This window comes from Cetorhinus maximus, chromosome 11 (assembly GCF_964194155.1).
Source record: "Cetorhinus maximus chromosome 11, sCetMax3.hap1.1, whole genome shotgun sequence".
Lineage (NCBI taxonomy): Eukaryota > Metazoa > Chordata > Chondrichthyes > Lamniformes > Cetorhinidae > Cetorhinus > Cetorhinus maximus.
In genome coordinates this window covers 81,561,007-81,573,770 of record NC_135889.1, presented here as the reverse complement: position 1 = coordinate 81,573,770, position 12,764 = coordinate 81,561,007, and positions in this window count along the sequence as shown.

Sequence of the window (12,764 nt, the reverse complement as noted above, 5' to 3'; positions counted from 1 at the left end):
GCAGCCCTGTCACAGGAGAATCGACCACGAGGTGGGGGGAGGTGGGGCGGGGAGAGCTGGAAAATTCAAGCCAATTTGTCAGCGAGTTATCCTATCAGAAGGCTGAAAAAAAAAGAATCACAGCCATATTCAAATTGCCCTTACTCAGTGTGCACACATCTGTGGCATTTTCCAGCAAGGGTAAGAACGCATGAGAACCTTGGTTGGTTTTCCCCCTCAGTAGTCTGAGACCAGTTGTCATGTCCTTACCACTAACCCAATAGTTTGGGTCAGATAATTCAACACAGACCAAGGATTGAACTAGGACCTACTCTCTTGTGATTCAATAACATGCCAGACATTGCATTTCCCCACTCAGCCTTCAAGGGAGCTCATTTGTGCTGCTTTGTACTCAGCAAGTTGAGCTGTCTCATATCAAATAACATTGCCTCAATCACCTGGTCAGTAATACCTGTCTTGTGCAGACATGCATATGCTACATTTGCTTCTCTGATGCTTGGAGGAAGCTGGCATGTCTAGAACATGCTGGTTACATATGCATTCTGTCTATTCTGTCTACCCACAGGCTATTAGTCTCATGATTCATACTTGTATCAATAAGTCGTTTTTGGAGTATTTGCATTTCCAACTGTTAACCAATTCTAGCACAGAGTTACTTCACAATTGAACTTAGTAAGCAGTTGAAATGCAGTGAAATTTGCTGCTACATACTGCAAGTTTTAGGGCAGATTTAGGCTGCTTTAGGCATAGTTACAATTTGAAAATCATTTTTCAACTCGGACATAAGAGCTGATAATGTTTGTTTTGAAGAATGTTGCCAATTACGCCAATCAAAATTATTAGAATTATATTAAAAACAACAAATCAACACAGGAAAAACATTTTCTTTTAAATCAACTATCCATGAAACAATCACACTTGCACTGACTGAACATTATTGTACAACAAACATCAGGTGCAATCTTTCATGTCAGGAAATTGCTGAATTGTTAAAAAATCAAATTTATTCATTCTAATTCGCCTAAGGTAACATATTATTGATTTTACTTTTGCAAATATACTGTGGTGAAATGACAAGTTTAAATATCCTCTTTAATTTTGCTTAATAAGATTATGTTACCTTTTTGCTTTTCTTCGGTGCGTCTGACTTCTCAAACAGCATTTTCAGGTCATCTAGAGGAATAGCAAATCTCTCAATCCTTCGAGCAGCTTGTAGATCTTCCCGAACAATTTCATCTTGGGTTGATTCTGTTTCTTGTGTGGATATAGGTGAAGTTGAAATGTTCTTTCTCTGTGTTTCCCTCACCATTCTGCTTTCTGACTCACTTTCCATTCTTGTAGAAATATTATTCTCAGCAGGTAAGTTGCAGTGTCTCAGAACACAGGATGTCTTCGAAATTCCAGCTCTGGTACTTGTATTACAGTTGCTGATATTCTTGGAATGGAAGCATTAGCTGACTGGTGACTTTAAACTGTTGTTGAAGGGCTGATATAAAAGCTCTTGAGTGCTGTCTGAAAGCTTGGTATTGTTCAGCAGGAACTTCAAATTACTGGAAACAGTCTGAGGTAAAGACTCAGACCACTTGCTTCTGAGAACATTCCTTGAGGACGATGCAATTGAATCACAAGACTCCCACTTCTTCAAAAGGTTCAGTGAACCCTTCTTTAGTTGGCATTCTGCCAATTCAGTTTCCTACAAGTCAGAAAATTTCAAAATTTAAACATATGGCAGACAATTGAAGCATCATAGGGAAAGTATGTGCTTATGAAATCCATCTCATTTGTGGCTGAACCACAGCTGTGCTAAAACATGAATTTGTTTAAGTCCGGCAGCCCTTGTCATGTTAAAACTGAGTCAATCTAAAAGACATTTTCCTTGTTTTGCTTCAAGCAGCAAGAATATAGCTGACCTTCAGTAAACACTGCTGAACTTGGGGAGAAAATTCCCAGCTAACAGGAAACCAGATCAGGAAGAGAGTGAATTCCCATCACTTCCTTGTATGGAATAATGCCACGTAACATTTTTACTTGGAAACCCACTTTCCGTTAAGTAAATGCTCGGAAGAAAATGAAAAAAACACCCTGACGTCAGCACTTTTAAAGATAACACTTAATGTGTAGTCCACCAGTTGCTTTGCAAATTGGCACCTTTTTTCTTGTCAGGTCTGAAAAATAATTTTAAACTTTTTAGAATTTACAATAAAAGCAGAGCTTCACTGTTTTGTATATTAAAGTCAGAAATTGTATACACTGTGACACAGGCCAGTTTAATGCTATATATGTAGTACGCACATTAGTGATATATCATCAGTGGTATATCCTTCCAACTGTTGTTTTACAAACCTATAAAAATAGAAAAAGGTACAATCTGATTACAAACATTTGGAGCAGTCATGCTGGCAAATAAATCCATTGCATGTGTGCAGAACCTAATAATTCACTCTTGTTATTTAGTTCAATGTCACTCAGTGAATTTTTCCACACACCATTGCTCCCCATTGTGTCAGCTCCATAAATAACCTTGGGCGGGCAAGAGTTTCAATAGCATTTGTTTTGCATTAAAAAATAATTTTAGATTAGTACACTGCATGATATTTAAACAGGCATTTTATTATGTTTTTAAAATATTCAGTTGGCGAGTTAAATGTCTGATTTAAGACAAATATTATTATGTGGTAAAAACACAATTCTTCACAACAAAATGCAACTCTTGCAATATAAAAGTCTGCCTCAGTTCCTTGAAGCAAATGATTCCTCACATATTCCTAAATTATTCTGAAGCCATTAAAGTTTTAATAGCTATAATGTTTATTACAACATTTATTTAATTTGAAGACTACATTAAATCTGGAAAACAACTTCATTGCAAATAAACTAGAACCGTAGTACAATAATTGTAAACACCTTATCACATTACAGTAAAACAATTCTTGTACTGTTTTTCTTACCACTGATTCTTTTTTGAAGTTGTAGTAGTATCTGACACAGCAACATTTTGGACCAAATATTTAAAAGACATTTGGTTCCCAGGACTCATTACACTAATGAACAGCCAGCATGATGCTCTGACACACACCTGACAACAGATAGGTAAAGGATACAAAATCTCCAATATCCCGCTCAGGACAATGCATTATTTAAGAGACCTCAAGGGAAAGCAAAGAGCCAATGGCTACACACTTCAGCTATTCCTATGTGCTCAGTTTACAGTATAATCCTTTAAACCATAGCTTAATTTTTCAACTCACTGATAAATTTGGACCAGAAACATTTTGCTTAGTTATCCAGTACTAGCTAACTCATAGGTAACCATACAGATGTTATTAATATTATGGAGAGTTCATTCTATTGCAGTTCTACACACACTGTAACCATTTTTATAATATCTTGTAAGGAAAATGCATCAGCATTTACCTTTGTGTCTGGGGATTTATTTTTGTACTTTTCTGGTTCTTGAATCATGCTGCAGAAACCAATTTTAAAAAAACCTTGTCACAGCTTGACTAGATCCACAGGAATGCAGAACAATATTGGTTGAAATATCATTTGACTCTTGGCATCCCTCAGGGAAATTGCAAACTGATAAAACGCAGTGGGGTGCATTTACTAAAAATGCATTTTGTTACTCCTACCTAAGTGATGTTAACTCATGATAAATTTTGTAAATTTGCTGTCTTACATTGTTGTGCAGTTATTTCTTATCCAGATAAAGCACTTCTACACAAAGTGCTCCAGATAAAAATGTAGGTGCAAATCTGCATAATAACAAGTTATTCACTTTAACAAATTATTTGCCCAAATCATCATAAACAGTACAGCAATTTGATTTCAGAATTTCATCAGCTCAGTCGTAGCTGGGTTTAACTTACCTCATCAGATGGGGTTGTTTTTATAAGCAGGGAAGATTAGGAGATATATGACAGAGGTGTTCAAAATCATGAAGGGTTTTGATATTATAAATAATGAGAAATAATTTCCAGTGGCAGAAGGGTTGGTAACTAAAGGACACAGATTTCATGTAATTGCAAAAGAACCAGAGGTAAGATGAGAGCTGTTCTTATGCAGTGAATTGCTATGATTTGGAGTGCACTGCCTGTAAGGGTGATGTGTATCAACTCTCGAAAGTGAATGGGAAAAATACTCCTTTGAAGGAACATGGGGAAAGGAACTGAGAGTGAGTTGGTTTAGATGGCTCTTTCAAAGGGCTGGCACAGACACGATGCGCTGAATAGCTCTCTCCTGCACTGTGTCATCCTATGGTTTCAGAACTGATAATAAATTGACTCAACATATAGCAGATCAATAAGCATCAGCCTCTAGGGTTACTGTATCCACTTGGCAAAAGCATCTTTTTGGAGATTATTTGGTGATATTACAAAAAGCAATTGTATGATAAAATAAAGGCATATAACTTGTTTGATGAGGTGGCGATATAACCACTGTGTTAAGACAGTTTGTTAGCTCTGCAGGATCCTGGCTACATATATCAATGCATCTTTGGAGGCTCATCTAAATTCTTTTGGATCCATTTTGTATCTTTTTATTCATCCTTGTATGCATTTATAAAACAGCATCATATAGTTCTCATAACTCTGAATTTATCTTCTTCTTAGGCAGTCCCTCAGGATCGAAGATTACTTTCTTCCACTTCATTTTGACGGGTTTTGAGGTGGCTGATCTGCAGACTCTGCTGCATGTGAGGCAGGTTGTGCTTAGAAGGTTGGGTAGCTGAGTTACTTGGAGGTTTGTGTGCTCTCTCCAATGCCTCACCTTCGCCCTGCGTGCTCCTGTTGAAGTCTCGCGGTGTGTTTGGTGCCTTCTTGAATGAACCTTCTCCATCTCAGTTGGTCACAAGCCAGGGTCTCCCATGTGTTCACATGTTTGACCTCTTCAGGGTGCTTTGAGAACATCCCCAAAGAATCGAATTTATACTACTGTGTTAACTGTTAGACTGAACATCACTGTACATGTTTCTAATTCAAAACATTTAAAACCATCCTTATCACATTTCAAAATCTCTTTCTATATCAAGAGAAACTTATGCTAACTTGCTAAACTTTCCCTTTGAGTACCATTACTTACCTGAATTAAAACAGTACATTATCCAATTATCATTCTGTCAAGGTTCCAATGGAAACAGCAAAAATGCTTAAAAGTTAATGCGGTGCATATAATACTTAAAGTTGTTTAAAAATCTTGGATGTTTTCAAAAGTTACTGACAGGAAACACTGAACACAGTTTTTTGCCTGATTGGCATAGCAACAACTCTTTAGGATCAACCCCAATTAAAATGGCACATTATTTGTCTGGAAGAAAGCATTTGTTATTGCTAATGAACTGTCCCAAAGATGACTATGGGCAAAATTATCTGTGACTCTGCATTGTACATTAGGCACCTTATCAGGAAATACTGAGTGCACTGCGTACAGTATTCTGATAAACCACCATCAGGATGGTGATGTGCAGTGGAACATTTGGGAACATTTACCCTAAGACAGGGAAAGAAACTGTTCTAAAAGCTGTGAAGAAGAGTCATATGGACTCGAAACGTTAACTCCAGGCAGAATTTTATGTTCTGCATGTGGCCCACGCCTGATCTGAACAGTCGTAAAATCGCACAAGATGACATTGGGCGAGCGTCCCAACTCACACAATATTTCGCTGGGCAGGTGCACACGACAGTCAGAAGCTCGCCCTCTGACAATTAAGCAGGCAGTTAAGCCCGTTAACGGCGCAATTGTCAGCGATTTTTCGTGGCCAATCAGCCAGGCAGCCTTTACATTTTTGATGAAACCTCATCCAAGGGCGGGAGGAAATAAAAGAAAAATAAATATCTGGGGACAGCATTTTTATGAGGTAAGCTTTCAGGTGCTTGATTGTGCTGCATGGACATTTTTTGCAGCTGTTTTGTGCTTTATTTTATTATTTGCAGCTGTCTGCCTTCAGTGAGATCAGTGGAAGCACTCAGCCCCGCCCGCGGTGACGTCGATGCCCATTCTCTTCCCTCCCCCAGCCAGGCAGCGCTGAGCTTCTCAGCACACGTTTCAGGCTGGCTGGCCGTTAATTAGCCAGGTAGCATGAAATCATGGTCGGGGGCCCGTTTCCCGACCGCTTCCGAACCTGCCCAAAGCACGCGCCCGACGAGGGAAAAATTCAGGCCTCTGTTTCTCTCTCCACAGATGCTGCCAGACCTGCTGAGCTTTTCCAGCATTTTCTGTTTTCGATTCTGTTTTTGTTATATTATATATTATTAAAGAGACTGTTCTGTATCACATTTACTGCCTGTGTACCAGATTCAAATCAATTTCAGGTACCAGCTTACTTTATGGTATCATAATCAAAGTTGAGCTGCTAGCCTCTATAGTTCTGGATTTTCCACATCTTTGTTTGCAATACTGAGCAATATTTTCTGTTTTTCTCCAAATTAATTTGGCTCCAAACAGTGCATAAAGAATGTTTGCAAGTTGCCACATGGAAGGTTACTACACAAGGTAAGAACTTATGGTGTTGAGGGTGATATGTTCGCATGGACAGAAGATGTCTAAATAACAGGAAACAATGAGTCAGGATGTTTGGTAATTTTCAGGATGGCAACCTATAACTAGTGGATCAGTGCTGGGGCCTCAAATATTTACAATTGAGACTGATGAATTGGAGGAAGGGACAGGCTGTATTGTAACTAAATTTGCTGACAATAAAGGCAGGCGGGAAAGCAAGTTGTGAGGAGGGTATAAAGAGTCTACAAAGGGATATAGATGGGTTAGGTGAGTGGGCAAAAATTGGGCAGATGGAGTATAATGTGAAAAAATGAGAGGTTGTCCACTTTGGCAGGAAGAATAGAAAAGAAGAATATTATTTAAATTGAATGCTGGGGTACAGAGGGACCTGGCTGTCCTTGTACATGAATCACAAAATGTTAGCATGCAGGTATAGCAAGTCAAAGTATAGGAAGGCAAACAGAATATTGATGTTTATTGCAAGTGGGATGGAGCATAAAATTAGGAAGTCTTGCTATAATTGTATGGGGCATTGATGAGACCATACATAGAGTATTGTGTATACTTTTGGTCTCCTTACTTAAGGAGTACAAACTTGCATTTGAAGCAGTTTATAGAATGATCACTAGGCTGATTCCTGGTATAAAGCGGTTTGTTTTATGAGGAAAGCATATTTATTGGCGTTTAGAAGAATGAGAGGTGATCTTATAAGATTCTGAGAGAGCTTGACAGGGCCGATACTGAGAGGATGTTTCCTCTTGTGTGGGAATCTAGAACTAGGGGGACAAAGTTTCAAAATAAAGAGTCTCCCATTTAAGACCGAGATGAGGAGGAACTTCTTCTCTCAGGGGTTTTTAGTGTTCTCTTCCCCAGCGAGCAGTAGTGGCCAGGTCATTGAATATATCAAGGCTGAGTTAGGCAGATTTTTGATTGACAAGGGAGTCAAGGGTTATTGAAGGTGAGGCGGGGAGGGTGTGGTGGAAACAGGCAGGAAAGTGGAATGGAGGCCACTATCAGGTCAGCCATGATCTAATTGAATGGTGGAGCAAGCTCGAGAGGCCGAACGGCCTAGTCCTGCTCCTATATCTTATGACCTTATGCTCTTATGTTTGTACTAGCTTTCTATGGGTGACATATCTGTAATCTCACTGTGAACCTTGCATCTAGATAGTTAGCAACCTGGTAAAGATGGACATGCTAGCACAAAGTAGCATTATTCCTGCTTGCTGTCCACAGTGCTATGGCCAGAAATTGCATCCCAATTGAAGGGCAGAACACTAAAAATGATGCAGTCTGGTTATGGTGGGTTTTGATCCATCTCAGGTTTTCCCAGTCACCGTTGTAAGAGGCTGAACCTCTGCTTGTCCCTTACAAGTCCAATGTCTTCAGGATTTGCCTCAGCATGGGAACCCTCTACATACAGTGTTTCTGCTTCCCTGACTCAGTCAGGATTAGAGATTGGTATGCTGAGGGAGAAGAGTAGAATTATACCAGCATGTTGTTGGTCCTGCCGCCAAGACCAAAACAAAGGGTCTGAGTCTACATGGGTGAATAGAAGGACCACGGAAGGGATTTTACTAGCAGCAGTCAATTAAGAGGCCGCCGTCGAAACTGACCTGGCTCTCTGAGCCAGGGAGCCCTCCTCACCATTTCCAGCCTTTGGAAATATCTTGTAGTGGTTGGAGGAGGTCAGGCTTCCCTCCTGATCTTCCACTAACATTTTACCTACCCTCCTGCCTCTCAGCCCATCTCCTGAGGGAGGATTTTCCCCTTATCGGGCGGGCACAGCAGGCGGGCCCTGGAGCAGCCACGTAATGTTCTGCTGCCCATGATCGAGCCCCAACCATGATTTCATGCTGGCTGGCCAATTAATGGTCAGCCAGCATGAATCACGCACTGAAACGCTCAGCACTGCCTAGGCTTTGGGTGGGGGGGTGGGCGCAGAAGTCAGGGCATACGCGCAGGTGAGCTCAGTGAAAGCTCCCTGAAGGCACAGAGCTGCCTCTGGGAGCTGAAGATTTCTAACATTAAAAATAAAAAATTTTAAATCTCATTTTTAACATGTCCTCTCATGTCACGCGCAATATTTCACGCCCACACGCTGAAAATCCAGCCCCTGGTAAAATGGTAAAATGGTAATGGCTGGTAAAACACCGGCTAAGGGGTCGCAGATTTCAGTTGGGTGAAAACAAGCTCCTATTTAGGAGTGCTATCCAGGGATTTGATCTGGCCTCCTAAAGAGACGGGGCCAGTGAGCAGAGGATAATTAAAACCTGGATTAGCTCCAGTGTATAGGGGTCTGTGGAGGTATTCAACTGAGTCTGGAGGTGCCGTAGGCGACACTCCCAATAGCAGACAGTTACCAGATTTTACAGCTGCACGGGGCAGGCAATAAATGGAGATGTGCATGTTGTCGCAATCACCCACAAGCCCTATCAAAAGTAGGTGTCCTATTGCTATAAATAATAGAGTCATCAGCAATGGAGGGCCATAGCAGCTGTGATCCTGTTATAGCCATTGGAACTCTTTCGAGTTATCAACAGTCACAGATTGCAACTCTTTCGAGTACAGTCACAGTTCTTGGTTTCCGGGAGTGGGACATGAACCCACAACCCTCTGATTCAAAGGCGAGGGTGCTATGAACTGAGCCACAGCTGACACCTCTATAGCCATTGGAAACTCTTTCGAGTTATCAACAGTCACAGATTGCAACTCTTTCGAGTACAATCACAGTTCTTGGTTTCCAGGAGTGGGACATGAACCCACAACCCTCTGATTCAAAGGTGAGGGTGCTATGAACTGAGCCACAGCTGACACCTCTTTAGCCATTGGAATGTGGACCATGGAATTTTGTGTGGAATTGTCTTCTAATTGCACTGCTGCTAAATTAATTAGTACCATTATGTTTGAGACTCCAGGTTATTACCAGCATTCTTACCCCTTGATCTCAACTAATTAGATGGACAAAAGCAGCAATTTTTTGGGAAAACAATCACTTGCAAATTCTCCATCAAGTGACACACCATGCTCACTTGGACATATATCACCAAAACTTCATTGTCACTGGGTCAGTATCCTGTAATTGTCTATCTAACCTGATTAAGCAAATACCACCCCCACAAGGGCTGCAGCAGTTCAAGGAGAAGACCCACCATGATCTGCCAAGGCAACTCGAAATAGACAATGATGGTAGCCCAACCAGAATTCCGCACAAACCAAGAGGAAACAAAAAATATGAATGTTGCAATTAATTTATGTATTGCATTAGTGGAAGCACCTAATGTCCATGTCATCATTGATGGATGGAGACTAGAAAGCCTAATTAACAAAGCATATCAAAAACTGCCAGCATTACTCCTGAATGAAGTGATGTAATACGTGTAGCCTCCTGAGTCTTCGCTGATCCCCAGCAATGATCAGATAGCACTGTACAACTCAAAACCGGGACTTTCCTGGCCTGTATGGCACCAGATAGTTAACTTATTCACAGATTCACAGAAACAGCTTTATATTTGTGGCACTGCTATATTCTCACCAACCTGGTGCTACTGATAATTTGCTCTACTTGTAGTGAAGCAGTCTGTGGGAGCTTAAAGCAATGAACATTTAATGCTAGCTGCTGCTAAAATAAATAGGCTGGAATTTCACAGCCGAGCAGTTAAATATGGGTCAATACTAACTGACATAGGGTAACCATAATGTTAAAATTTCATTTCTGTTAAATTTCCAGAGAATGGATCTATTACTCATCATAAAGCATTTACTTCCCCTTATGTGGTCATGCAAAACCCAGATTAATCTATTAAGTGAACTATTTTTCCAAATTCACAGTTCCTTTTCCATTTCCTCCTGCTTCATCAAATATCTTTCATGGACTCAATCCATTGAGAGACTGCCATGTGCTTCTGCTATCCTTAGCATTATTGATCAACATTAGATCCTGGATAAATTCTGTGTTGTTTGAGGCAAATATCAGCTTTGGCTTTCCTAACTGGCACAGTTTAACATCAAGTTAAAATTGGGATGGATTTTCATCTTTACCACCTGTATGCCAAATAACTGGATGGAATGCAAGAAGAAAAATCAATTGGGGAGGATCGCACACCTCAACAGAAGCAATTTTAATGGAAAGTAAACCCTGTGAGTTCTGTGTCCAAACCTCCCCCTGCCCCCATTTTCCTTTCATTGCCCTGAATAGCTTATAAAGCTGATAATGTAAAGCCTGCCCTCCTCCCTCCTGATTGTACTTCTTATCTTCATCACCCTCTCTCTTTCTCCCAGTTATCCACTTTCAGCCTGATTGATATCAAACTTTCCAGATTTTCCCCAATCACATATATTGCCCAGGATTCAGATGCCAGAGACACAGGGGACCAAAATTAAAATCCTTTCTGACGGTGAGCTGCCTGGGACCATATACAACTGCTGATAGTGCCAATATAATGTTGCAAACAATTAATGGGCTACTGGTGACGTACTTTTGTCATCCTGGTGTCTTCTTGGGTTTTCCTAATGGGAACAGGATTAGCACATAATACCATACAGAAAGCTGGATGAGAAGGAGGATTTTCAAGAGCCTTTTTCTGCCAGAGATGATAGGCATTGTATGTCTCAGAAGAGCAGTACACGAAGTAGCTTTGCTTCTCCAGGAAGTCTGTGACGGAGTTGTGGTATTACCTGTATTAAAGCCTGCAGCGAATAGTCGCAGCAAAGCAAAGCACTGCCTACGGCAGTGAAAGTTCTTTGCCTCTGGCTCTAGGCTTCAACAAGGGTTTTATTGATATCTGTCAGTCTCCAGTACACATTTGCATTAAGTAGGTGACTGATATCATATTTGGCACAGCAAACAATTTCATCACTTTCCACTTGAACAACCGGAAACAGAAGGATAGGACTCTAGGATTCTCTGGAATCTACTGGATCATTGAAAATGGTACTATTATGAATAGCAAAGGCTCCACTCTATGAATGTTCATCTGCAATGTGATGGCCAGCAGCGCATCATGCAGGTATGTGACTGCTGTCATGATGCCTTCATACTGCACCAGTCTTTCGTGCGCCCACTCTTTGACTCTGCATATTAAGTCAGAGACTGGTTGCTTGGGAGAAGGGTTATCTTCTGCACATTTGGCTTCTAACTCCTCTTAAAAACCCATGATCACCTGCTGAATTGCGATATAGTCAGATCCATTACTCCACAAGAGCATTTATCAGAAGACCAGGCCATTTCTACCACCTGGACAACTCTTGTGAAGGGTTGCAATATACCTCAAAAGAGTGTCCCAAACATGTTTCTTACATGCTGCACAACTTTACACAATGATGGGGGCTATATATAGGGTCATGAATGGAGGAGAGGGCTGATGATATGAGGATGACACGAACAATAGCAGCCTCAGCTGACCAATCCCTGACCCTTGCATTAACAGTTACGTCCATCATTGATTTCAAGTCTTCCAATCTGAAAAACAATTGTTTCCACCCAAAGACCAACATTGCCAACAAATTTTGAAAGATCCATGAACATTCACTGCCTACAAAAATTTCAGAAAACAATGGGGAGTAGAAATTGGTAGGTGGAGTGCGCATTTTATGGGGACAAAGTGGAGCAAAGCATATCAAAGTAGCAATGGAACTGCTTATATCTAATCTGCAAAGACACTGGTCCAACTGCTAAATTTGTACAGACCAATGCTGAAAATAGGTGTTAGGTTGCTTAAATATATTAATTAGGGACCTAACAACATCAAAGATGTTCCGGAGATGATCTTGATGGACTTTGCTCTTTATTTGTCTAACATTTCCTCTGTACTTATTATGAAAAGTTTATTTTGATGTATGTGCTGTCTTTGCATAGCAAAATAATTTTAAAAGTTCTTTTCCATTATTTTCTAATATTGCTCTCTTTGCAGTGCATGCTATCATTGCGAGTCAGAAGATAACCTCATACTAACAGTCATATAAGTTCTGTCTACACCATAGTGTAATTCTATTTAACATTGTGTTAGTAAAATGCTGCCTGAATTTCAACATGCTAATGCATACTAACTTCCTTCTTCCTTTCCCAAACCAGTGACCACATTTTTTGCAGAACAGCTTTTGATAACCTCTTGATTCATTGCCATATTTTTAGCAAAGCTTACATTTGAAAAATAGCTTTGTTTTCAAAAGTTTTACTGCTAAATTGTTTAAATCTGCAAAATGCAAGGTATATCATTTAACTTTGAAAAACGCAGCTGTTTTGGCATTTTCCTGTTTACTTGAAG